At 41.4% G+C, this 10,162-nt stretch overlaps 1 non-coding gene across 1 annotated transcript; it reads right to left on the reverse strand.

Moving 5' to 3' along the window:
- Nucleotides 1–8,727: 8,727 nt before the first annotated feature.
- Nucleotides 8,728–8,836, reverse strand: LOC116561265. Its single transcript, XR_004273359.1, has one exon. It is a non-coding gene; the product is annotated as a U6 spliceosomal RNA (small nuclear RNA).
- Nucleotides 8,837–10,162: the final 1,326 nt, after the last annotated feature.

Consider the following 10,162-nt stretch of genomic DNA (forward strand, 5'->3'; position numbering starts at 1 on the left):
GGTTTTTGTTTTTTTACATATCCTGCCATTCCCTCTCTGCCCAAGTACTTAACAGGGATGTTTCCCTTCCAGCAGCCCTACATGGTACAAAGATGCACCCCGACCCCAGATATGTACTGCTCTTATAGTGGAGCCTTGCTGTCCTTCATAAATCAACGATGATTGATTTTCTCCCCAAAGTGAAAATGAACCCTGAATAAAACTTGTATTCTTTTTATGCTCCAAAATTATACTACCAACTACACAGCACGTAATTCTGGGCAGATACAAATGAAGTTTCATGCTTACAAAACTTCATACTGGCCTCAGACCCTCTGCTATGCTGCTGCCAGAGTGATATCTGATCAGGTTACTTTCTTGCTTAAAATTAGTTAATATACCTTTCAAGATGTATCCACTCAATCTTATTAATAAATCAGGATCATCATTATAATTATTATTCTTATGTAGTAATATAGAGTTATCTTTATTGAACTTGGATATACAGAAACTTTATCTGGAATACGAAAAAGGAGTAGATATCTGTGCAGCCATAAAGAATGGAATTTCCTGTAACCAGAAGTGTGGTTAGTAAGTCAATACCAGATTTAGACCAGTGATTAGAAGGGAAGAACATGACTGATACCGTCAGACACACTCTAAGCAATGGGAACACACTGTATAAACCAAAAAGAGGGAGAGGAAGAAAAAGAGAGAGAGAAAATGAATCTGACTGCCTGAGGAAAGAAGGGATACGGAAAAACAAAAAGAAGATATAAGAATTTAAGCATCATAAGAATTTGGGGCCATTTAGTCACCAAGATAAACCACTTTACACCTTTCAAGAGACCAAGAGATTGTTCCCTGCATTATAGTGCAATGTAACTCTTCATGTTTCCAGTGGCAACTCTGGACCGTAAAGAAACAGTTTGATGATGTGCAACACATTTGGCTTACGATGTTTTTTTTGTTTGTTTGTTTGTTTGTTTGTTTTTGAGACGGAGTTTCACTCATGTTACCCAGGTTGGAGTGCAATGGCGCGATCTCGGCTCACTGCAACCTCTGCCTCCTGGGTTCAGGAAATTCTCCTGCCTCAGCCTCCTGAGTAGCTGGGATTACAGGCATGCGCCACCATGCCCAGCTAATTTTTTGTATTTTTAGTAGAGACGGGGTTTCACCATGTTGACCAGGATGGTCTCGATCTCTTGACCTCGTGATCCACCCGCCTCGGCCTCCCAAAGTGCTGGGATTACAGGCTTGAGCCACCGCGCCCGGCCTGGCTTACGATGTTTTAAAAAAAGCATAAAAAAATCTTACAAGAGGCTGGGTGCGTTGGCTCATACCTGTAATACCAGCACTTTGGGAGGCTGAGGTGGGCAGATCAACTGAGGTCAGGAGGTTGAGACCAGCCTGACCAACATGAAGAAACCCCATCTCTACTAAAAATATAAAATTACCGAGGCATAGTGGTGCATACCTGTAATCCCAGCTACTCGGGAGGCTGAGGCAGGAGAGTCACTTGAACCTGGGAGGTGGAGGTTGTGGTGAGCTAAGATCGCACCATTACACTCCAGCCTAGGCAACAAGAATGAAACTCCATCTCAAAATAAAATAAAACATATTAGAAGAATATGTATTCCATGTAGAAGCCACAGGTTGCAAATGGGGTGGTTGCTACTGACAGCTAGTAGGTAGAAGTCAGGGATGCTGCTAAACATTGTACAATGCACTGGACAGTGCTCCCTCTCTCTGGCAAAGAATTATTCAGCCTAATAGTGCTGAAGTTGAGAAAACCCTGGCCTAAAGTGTCCTTGCTCTTTTTAAAAAAAATCTTCATTCGGCATGAATAGAGGTTGGTAGAGATTTGGGAGTAGCGGTATAGAACTGGGGAAAATCACAGGATCTAAATTTCTGTTAGATATCATATTTTATAAACTGACGATCTGAAGTCATAAAAGAATTTCCCCTACCTCAAGGTCATTTCAGCTTCCGTATTAAGCAGCTTAATTTATACTTTACAGAATTTTTTTCCTTAGTGTAAGAACTATGAGATTTATTACACAACCAAAATGGTGACACTTCTGTCAGAATAACTTTTTCTAAAGCAACCTCTTGCCTTTTCTGGCAAAGCAGAAGACAATACTCTAGGCCACCCAAGTCTCATTTTACTAGGTAACCTGCTTCTCATCACATCTTTACACCTTTGCTAGGGTAGTTGGGGTTATACATAATATGCTTCATGCCTTTCTGTTAAACATTGATCACGCCTTTGGCATGCTAAAGCTAGCAGACTCTTGCAGTAGGGCAGGGGCTCAGACCAGACAATTGCTTTCTTTGAAGGGGATGTTGAGTAAAGAGGACCCATTCTGCAAAAAGGACTTTTTTCTCTGAGCCAACTGAATATCTATCCAATGGGAAAGGATGGAGGCGAAGAGGTATGGGGATGAATTTATCTCACAATTTTTGCAAAGATTTTAATGTATAATAACAAGTCAAAAGAATTGTGTTGAATATGAGAAGACATGAATAATACTCACACTATTGTCTCATAAGTTATGACATTCACCTTTAGAGAGATGGGGGTCCTGACATGGGTCAACATTCTATTATTTTTGTTTTGTAGTTTAATCTTCAAAACTAAATTTAGAATATCTACCTGTTAAGTCTTAAATAGGTGAAAAATGTAAATTCAGTCAGAATATAGCAAGACTATAATGCAGCATGATTTACTGTAGAAAAATCATGAGCTCTGCTGCCAATATAGCAATATTTGAATCCCTTAGGAATTTTGTCAATTATAAAATGGGGAAATGAGTTAAGGTAACCAAAGTACTCAGCACCTAGTAGATGGTAATTATAACACTAATAAGCACCTATTATGTGATAAGGAGTTACCAAACACAAATTACCACAAATAAACTAGAGGAAGGATTAGTTTCTTTTATAAACTAACCCTACTATTTATTAAGATTCCAATTACAGTAACTCTATATTTGCAGAAATTTTATACATTAAACTTACAAAAGTCCCTCCTCTCTTTTTTCCACTCAGATTACTGAAAGCAGGAATCTTATTTTTAAAAACAATCTTTTTCAGTCTTTCTTTCTATTCTGGGTTAAATTTTAAAAATGATCACTTTTTTGTTGTTGTTAAATTAATGGCTTACAAAGCAATTCTAAGAAGAAGAAGAAAGTCAGAAGCATCACATTAACCAACTTCAAACTATACTACAAGGCTACAGTAACCAAAACAGCATGGTATGGTATAAAAAGAGACCCATAGACCAATGGAACAGAATAGAGAATCCATAAATAAAGCTACATACTTACAACCAGCTGATCTTTGACAAAGTCAATAACAATAAGCAATGGGGAAAGGACTCCCTATTCAATAAATGGTGCTGGGACAGCTGGCTAACCATATGCAGAAGAATGTATCTCGATGCCTACCTATCACCATATACAAAAATTAACTTAAGATGAATTAAATGGGGCAGAGGGGTGGAACAGGATTGCATAATAGAAGGCTGCACTGATCCCTCCTCCCCCGCAAGAATACCACATTTAACAACTATCTACCCAAAAAAGCACCTTCATAAGATCCAAAAATCAGGTGAGTACCCACAGTACCTGGTTTTAACTTCATATCCCTGAAAGAGGCACTGAAAAGGATAAGAAAAACAGTGTTGAATTGCCAATGCTACCTCCCTCTCTCATCCCTTGGCAGCGGCTGTGTGGTGCAGAGAGTCTGTGCTTGGGGAGAGAGAATGCAGCAATCGTGAGACTTTGCATTGAACTCAGTGCTGCCCTGTCATAGTGGAAAGCAGAACAAGTTTGTACTTAGCTGATGCCCACCCACGAAGTGAGCATTTGGACTGGCCCTAGCCAGAGGGGAATTGCCCATCACAGTGGACAGAACTTGACTTCTGGCAAACCTTGCCACTGTGGGCTTCAGTGTTCTGGGTCCCTAAATAAACTTAAAAGGCAGTCTGAGCCACAGGACTGCAATTTCTAGGTGAGTGCTAATGCTGAGCTGGGCTCAGAGCCAGTTGACTCGGAAGGTACATAACCTAGTAAGACAGCAGCCAGGGTGGTTGAGGGAGTGCTTATGCCACCCCTCCCCCAAATCCAGGCTGCACAGCTTATGGCTCCAAAAGAGACCCTATCCTCCCACTTGTGGAGAGGAGAGGGAAGAGTGGGGAAGACTTTATCTTGCATCTTGGATACCAGCTCAGCCACAGTGGGACAGGGTATTGGGCAGTGTTGTGAGGCCCCCATTCCAGGCCCTCGCTCTCAGACAACATTTCTCAACACACCCTGGGCCAGAAGGGAATCCACAGCCTTGAAAGGAAGGACCCACTCATAGCAGGACCCATTATCTGCTGAGTAAGAGCCCTTGGGCCCCGAATAATTAGCAGCAATATACTGTGGGCCTTCGGTGAGACTTTGAGACATGCCAGCTTCAGGTGAGACACATCACATTCCCAGCTGTGATGGCTACAGTGAGAGACTCCATCTACTTGAGAAAAGCAGAGAGAAAAGTAAAAGGGAACTTTGTCTTGCACCATAGGTACCAGCTTAGCCACGGTGAAATAGAGCACCAGGCAGGCTCTTGGGTCTCCTATTCCAGGCTCTTGTACAGCCATTTCTAGACCTATCCTGAGTCAGAGGAGAGCCCGCTGCCCTGAAGGGTGAGTACCAGGCCTGGCAACATTCACCACAAGCTGACTGAAGAGGCTTTGGGCTTTAAGCCAACACTGGTGGAAGCCTGGCAGTACTCCCTATGGGCCTATGGTGGTGGTGGCCATGGGCTGAGGTGCCTCTGCCCGTGGAAAGAGGAAGGAAGAGTGGGAAGGACTGAATCTCATGGATTGAAAGCCAGCTCAGTAGCAGTTCAATAGAACCCCAGATAGATTTCTAAGGTTTTTTGACTCCAGTCCCTGGCTTCTGGACAGCCTCTGTGGACCCACTCAGTGTTTGGAGGAACTTACTGCCCTAAAGGGAAGGACACAAGCCTATCTGGCTTTGCCACCTGCGGATTGTAAAGCACTAGGTCCTTGAGCAAATATAGGTGATAGCCAGGTGGTGGTTATGGTGGACCTTGGAAGAGGCCCAGTGCTGTGCTGGGTCAGACCTGAAGCCACAATCCTAGTGGTGGTAGCCACAGGGGTCCTTGTGTCACCTCACCCCCAGCTCCAGGCTGATTAGCACAGATTGAGAGATTATGTTTGTTTAAGAAAAAGAGAAGAGAACAAGAGTCTCTGCCTGATAATCCAGAGAATTCTTCTGGTTCTAATCAAAGCCCACCAAGGCAGTACTTTACTTCTACGAGTTTACAAGAATGACAGGGTTACTGGGCTTGGGATGCCCCATAATGCAGACACAGCTTAGATTATGACATCCAAGTCCTTTTGAATACTGTAAAAATTTCCAAAGAAGAACAGGTTCAAAGAAGCCCAGACTGAGAAGACTACAACGAAGACCTAACTCTTCAATGCTGAGACACTAATGTATATCTAAAGCATCAACACTATTCAGGAAAACATGACCTCACCAAACGAACTAAATAAGGCAACAAGGACCAATCCTGAAGAAACAGAGAGATGTGACCTTTCAGATAGATAATTCAAAATAGCTCTTTTGAGGAACTCAAAAGAAATCCAAAATAATATAGGGAAGGAATTCAAAATTCTATTAGATAAACTTAACAAAGACATTGAAATAATTAAAAATAATCAAGCAGAAATTCTGGACTTGAAAAATACAGTTCACATACTGAAGAATTTATCAGAGGCATTTAATATCAGAATTGATCAAGCAGAAGAAAGAATTAGTGAGCTTGAAGACAGACTATTTGAAAATACGCAGTCAGAGGAGACAAAAGAAAAAAGAATAAAAAGCAATGAAGCATGCCTACAAGATCTAGAAAATTTCTCAAAAGGGCAAATCTAAGAGATACTGGTCTTAAAGAGGAGGTAGAGAAAGAGATAGGGGTAGAAAGTTTATTCAGTGGAATAATAACAGAATTCTCCAAACTTATAGAAAGATATCAATATCAAACTACAAAAAGGTTATAGAACACCAAGCAGATTTAACCCAAAGAAAACTACTTCAAGGCATTTAATAATCAAACTCCCTCTTCCTTTTGGCTGGAACTGCCATCTTCCAGTAATTCACCAAAATGACAAAAACAAAGGGAAAGAAGAGAGGCACCCAATATATGTTCTCTAGGTCTTTTAGAAACATGGAGTTGTTCCTTTGGCCATGTATATGCAAATCTGAAAGGAAGATAATATTGTAGACATCAAGGAAATGGGTACTGTTAAAAAGGAATGCCCCATAAGTGTTATCATGGCAAAACTGGGAGAGTCTATGATGTTACCCAACATGCCGTTGGCATTATAAACAAATAATTTAGGGGAAGATTCTTGCCAAGAGAATCAATGTGTGTATTGAACACATTAAGCACTCTAAGAGACAAAATAGCTTCCTGAAACGTATGAAGGAAAATGATCAGATAAAGAAGGAACCAAAGAGAAAGGTACCTGGGTTCAGCTGAAGCACCAGCCTGCTCCAATTCAGAGAAGCACACTTTGTGAGAACCAATGGGAAGGAGCCTGAGCCGCTGGAACCTATTTTCTATGAATTCATGGCAGTGTTAAACAAATAAATAAATAACCTCCGCCTCCTGGGTTCAAGCAATGCTTTGCCTCAGCCTCCCGAGTAGCTGGGATTATAGGCACCCACCACCACGCCCAGCCTACTTTTTGTATTTTTAGTAGAGATGGGGTTTCACCATCTTGGCCTGGCTGGTCTTGAACTCCTGACCTCGTGATCCACCCGCCTCGGCCTCCCAAAGTGCTAGGATTACAGGCATGAGCCACTGCACCCGGCCAGTGAATAATTTCTTAACAATGCCTTGATCTTTTCATTATTGCTCAGGAGTTAAAGCTGCAGGCGGCAGCATCTGATTGGCTGAGCTCAGCCCTCGACCTCCCCATGCTAACTCCTCAAGGATGGAGAAATGGGTTCTCTCCCCTTGAAATTCTGTAGCGAGAGGGAGGCCTTTTCACACCAAGATTTATGCAGTGAAAGACTCACCCAACAGATAAATAAAGTTTGGATGCTCAGTAGCCACGGGAACTAACAAGCATCCACCATAGTGAAATATGAAATTGAAGCATCACAAACAAAACCAGGTATGAGCTAAAACCCAAAATGCCTAGAACTGCTTTTTAGGTTGAAATGGTCTAGGAAAATTAGGGACACCTCACTGATTTAGATAGGAGCAATTTCAAATTTGTTTACATTTCAACTGAGCAGGGCAGGACTGGAAGACACCTTGTAGCGAGTACTTCCATGAAAAAAGGTCACATTTTACACAAGAAGCCTAGGAAAAGCAGAAGCAACTCTGAGGACTCAGGAGTTGGCTGAGAGGAGCAGCCAGACAGCTGTGCACATGGGCCCAGTATAGTTTGGACTCTGGGTCCATCTGCTGGTGCAGTTTTTCTTTAACATTTCCCAACAGTGCGGCAATGAGCAAAAAGGGGCCAGATGCAAAGTCTAATGTGAGTTCCTTGCATGACAGTGAAAGAGGGAGTGATTAATCAAGAAGACAGTTCTTCATGGGTTGGGATGGGGACCTGGCAGCTCCGGGAGTACCTGTCATTTAGGGACACATGAAACACTTCAGCACTGAGGTACAGAATTTCTGTGATTCTGAGACTGGATGCACGGTTGACACCATGGCTCTTAGGGGTCTCCACCTCATCCTTAGGACCAAGACAGCAGACGGACATCTGCTAGAGCTGTGGCCCTGCCAAGGCCTTCTTGGCCCATGCGTCATTCTTCCTCCCTTTCCCACAACCGTCTTCTATGAACCATCTCAGCAGGGGAGAGGCAGCCTGGGCAGCTCTGCTCTCACTGCTGTGTCTCTCATGGCCTTTGACCACAGCTTCTCTCTTGCCCAACACTTGCACATACCATCTGATTGGCTGCATTTAATCCCTGCTTCCTAGGTTTCTCATGCTTTCCTTCTCCAGTTTAAAGGACCAGCACTTTTTTCTACCTGCCCCTTTTGGTTTCATGTTAGAGTTTCCTGTGGCTGTGCCCCACAACTCAGACATGTACCCAGGATGATGTCAAACAAGTTGAGGTTATTGCTTGGAGAGTAACTCACAGATTAACAGTGTCAATAAATCTCTTTGGGATTGCTACAGATGTCCTTGGCTGTCAGTAGCATAGAATGGCTCATCATGGCAGTGATCCTATGGCCAAGGCCCCTGGATCTCACCACCTTTATTCAAGAGACAAGCTGAACCCAACCAACTTTTTTGGAAATATAATTTAGCAGGTTTTTTTTTTATTATTTAGGTTTAATTAAACTCAGTTAAATGCACAGACCTTAAGCATAAAGCTCGGATAATTTTTATGGACATCTTTTCCCATATAACCATCACCCAAATCTAGATTTGAAAGTGTGAGTCAATTAGAGCTAATTTCTACATTCGGGGAAAACACCTAAGGCAGTGATTCTCAAACTTTGGTGGACTTCTGAATTGTCTAGAGGGCTTACTAAAACATAGGTTGCCTTCCCAGGTGATATTAATACTGCTGGTTCAGGGACCACATTTAGGGAATCCCAAGGCTCAGGATTGCTAGGAAGTGCTAGTTAAAATGTCTCCAATTCATAGTCATACAAAGAAGGAAGCCCATCAGCAAAATTATGTTATTTATTCATTTTTCTCTTTAAAATATGCAACTTGTCACAAATTTGTGTGTCATTCTTACACAGGGGCCATGCTAACCTTCTTCGTATTGTTCCAATGTTTTAGTATATGTGCTGCCCAAGAGAACACAATTTTAATAAAAATGAATTGGCCATATACTTAACTGAGGATCTTTAGATGGTCGCCTTCTATTGTTTGATTTAGAATCTTCTTAGTGGGTCTTGGTTGCCAGCAAAGGACTCAACAAAGTTATAAGCATAGATTGCATCAGAACAATTCCTTTTAGAGACTATTTTCCAATGAATTAATCAGTGTTGAGTACTTGAAGAGCTTGAAAGGATCAATATGCTTTTAAATACTGGAAGACTCATCATACCCTTTTACAGTCAGAGCAAGGGTATTGGTAAATTGCTCTGAGATCCTCAGAGGGAGATAACCAACCAGCACTTATTGTTAGGGCATTTAAAGCATTTTTTTAAAGTAATACATTTAATAAACGTAAAAATTAGCCACCTAAAATATGTAATTTTTTGGTTTTATATTCATTTTGTGAACTTAGAACTTCATAATTTTCCAAATTTTCCTACCATTATCATATATTGCTCTTATAATTAGAAAACAACAAATCCTAAAACAAAAAAATAATCCAGGGTGACTGACCCCTTTTACTCCCTCTATTTAGTTAAATAAGCTGTATTTAATTAAGATTTTCTATATTGCAAGATATTTACTTTTTTTTTTGAGATGGAGTGTCAAGAAATGGCATGATGTCGGCTCACTGAAGCCTCCTTCTCCCAGGTTCAAGCAATTCTCCTGCCTCAGCCTCCCAAGTAGCTGAGATTACAGGTGCCTGCCACCATGCCTGGCTGATTTTTGTATTTTTAGTAGAGACCAGGTTTCACCATGTTGGCCAGGCTGGTCTTGAACTCTTGACCTCAGGTGATCCTCCTACCTTGGCCTCTCAAAGTGCTGGGATTACGGTTTTAAGCCACTGTGCCTAGCCTGATATTTACTTTTTTTCCCTACAAACACACATATATATCAAAGTATCCATGGGCTGTTTTTCAGTGCTATTTAAATCTACAAGGTACAAGAAATAGATTTTTTTCAACAATAGCCTTTTAATATACTATCTTTTTATATGTATAATTTTTTTTGACAAAATAGCATTAGAGGTGGAGCAGCTTTTGAGAACAAAGTTCTTTTTTTTTTTTTTTTAAGGAAAAAGTAAGCCACTTTCACTATGGCGTAATTAAACAGAGGAATTCAGATGCCCCTGATTTGTTTTAATTCCTTTGTGTTTATTTAGTGTGAGCTCATCTAGCCAGTGGTTGTTCTGTGAGCAAATAGTCTGGCAATACTTTCTTTAGGAAGCAAATGCGCTTGCAGATGGATTTGCAGCATCTGCTCTGTCTCCTATGCCTCCAAAATGAAAAACTGTGACCCAACGGTTTC

The sequence above is a fragment of the Sapajus apella genome, unplaced genomic scaffold (genome assembly GCF_009761245.1).
Source record: "Sapajus apella isolate SASKATOON/1434 unplaced genomic scaffold, GSC_monkey_1.0 scaffold28, whole genome shotgun sequence".
Lineage (NCBI taxonomy): Eukaryota > Metazoa > Chordata > Mammalia > Primates > Cebidae > Sapajus > Sapajus apella.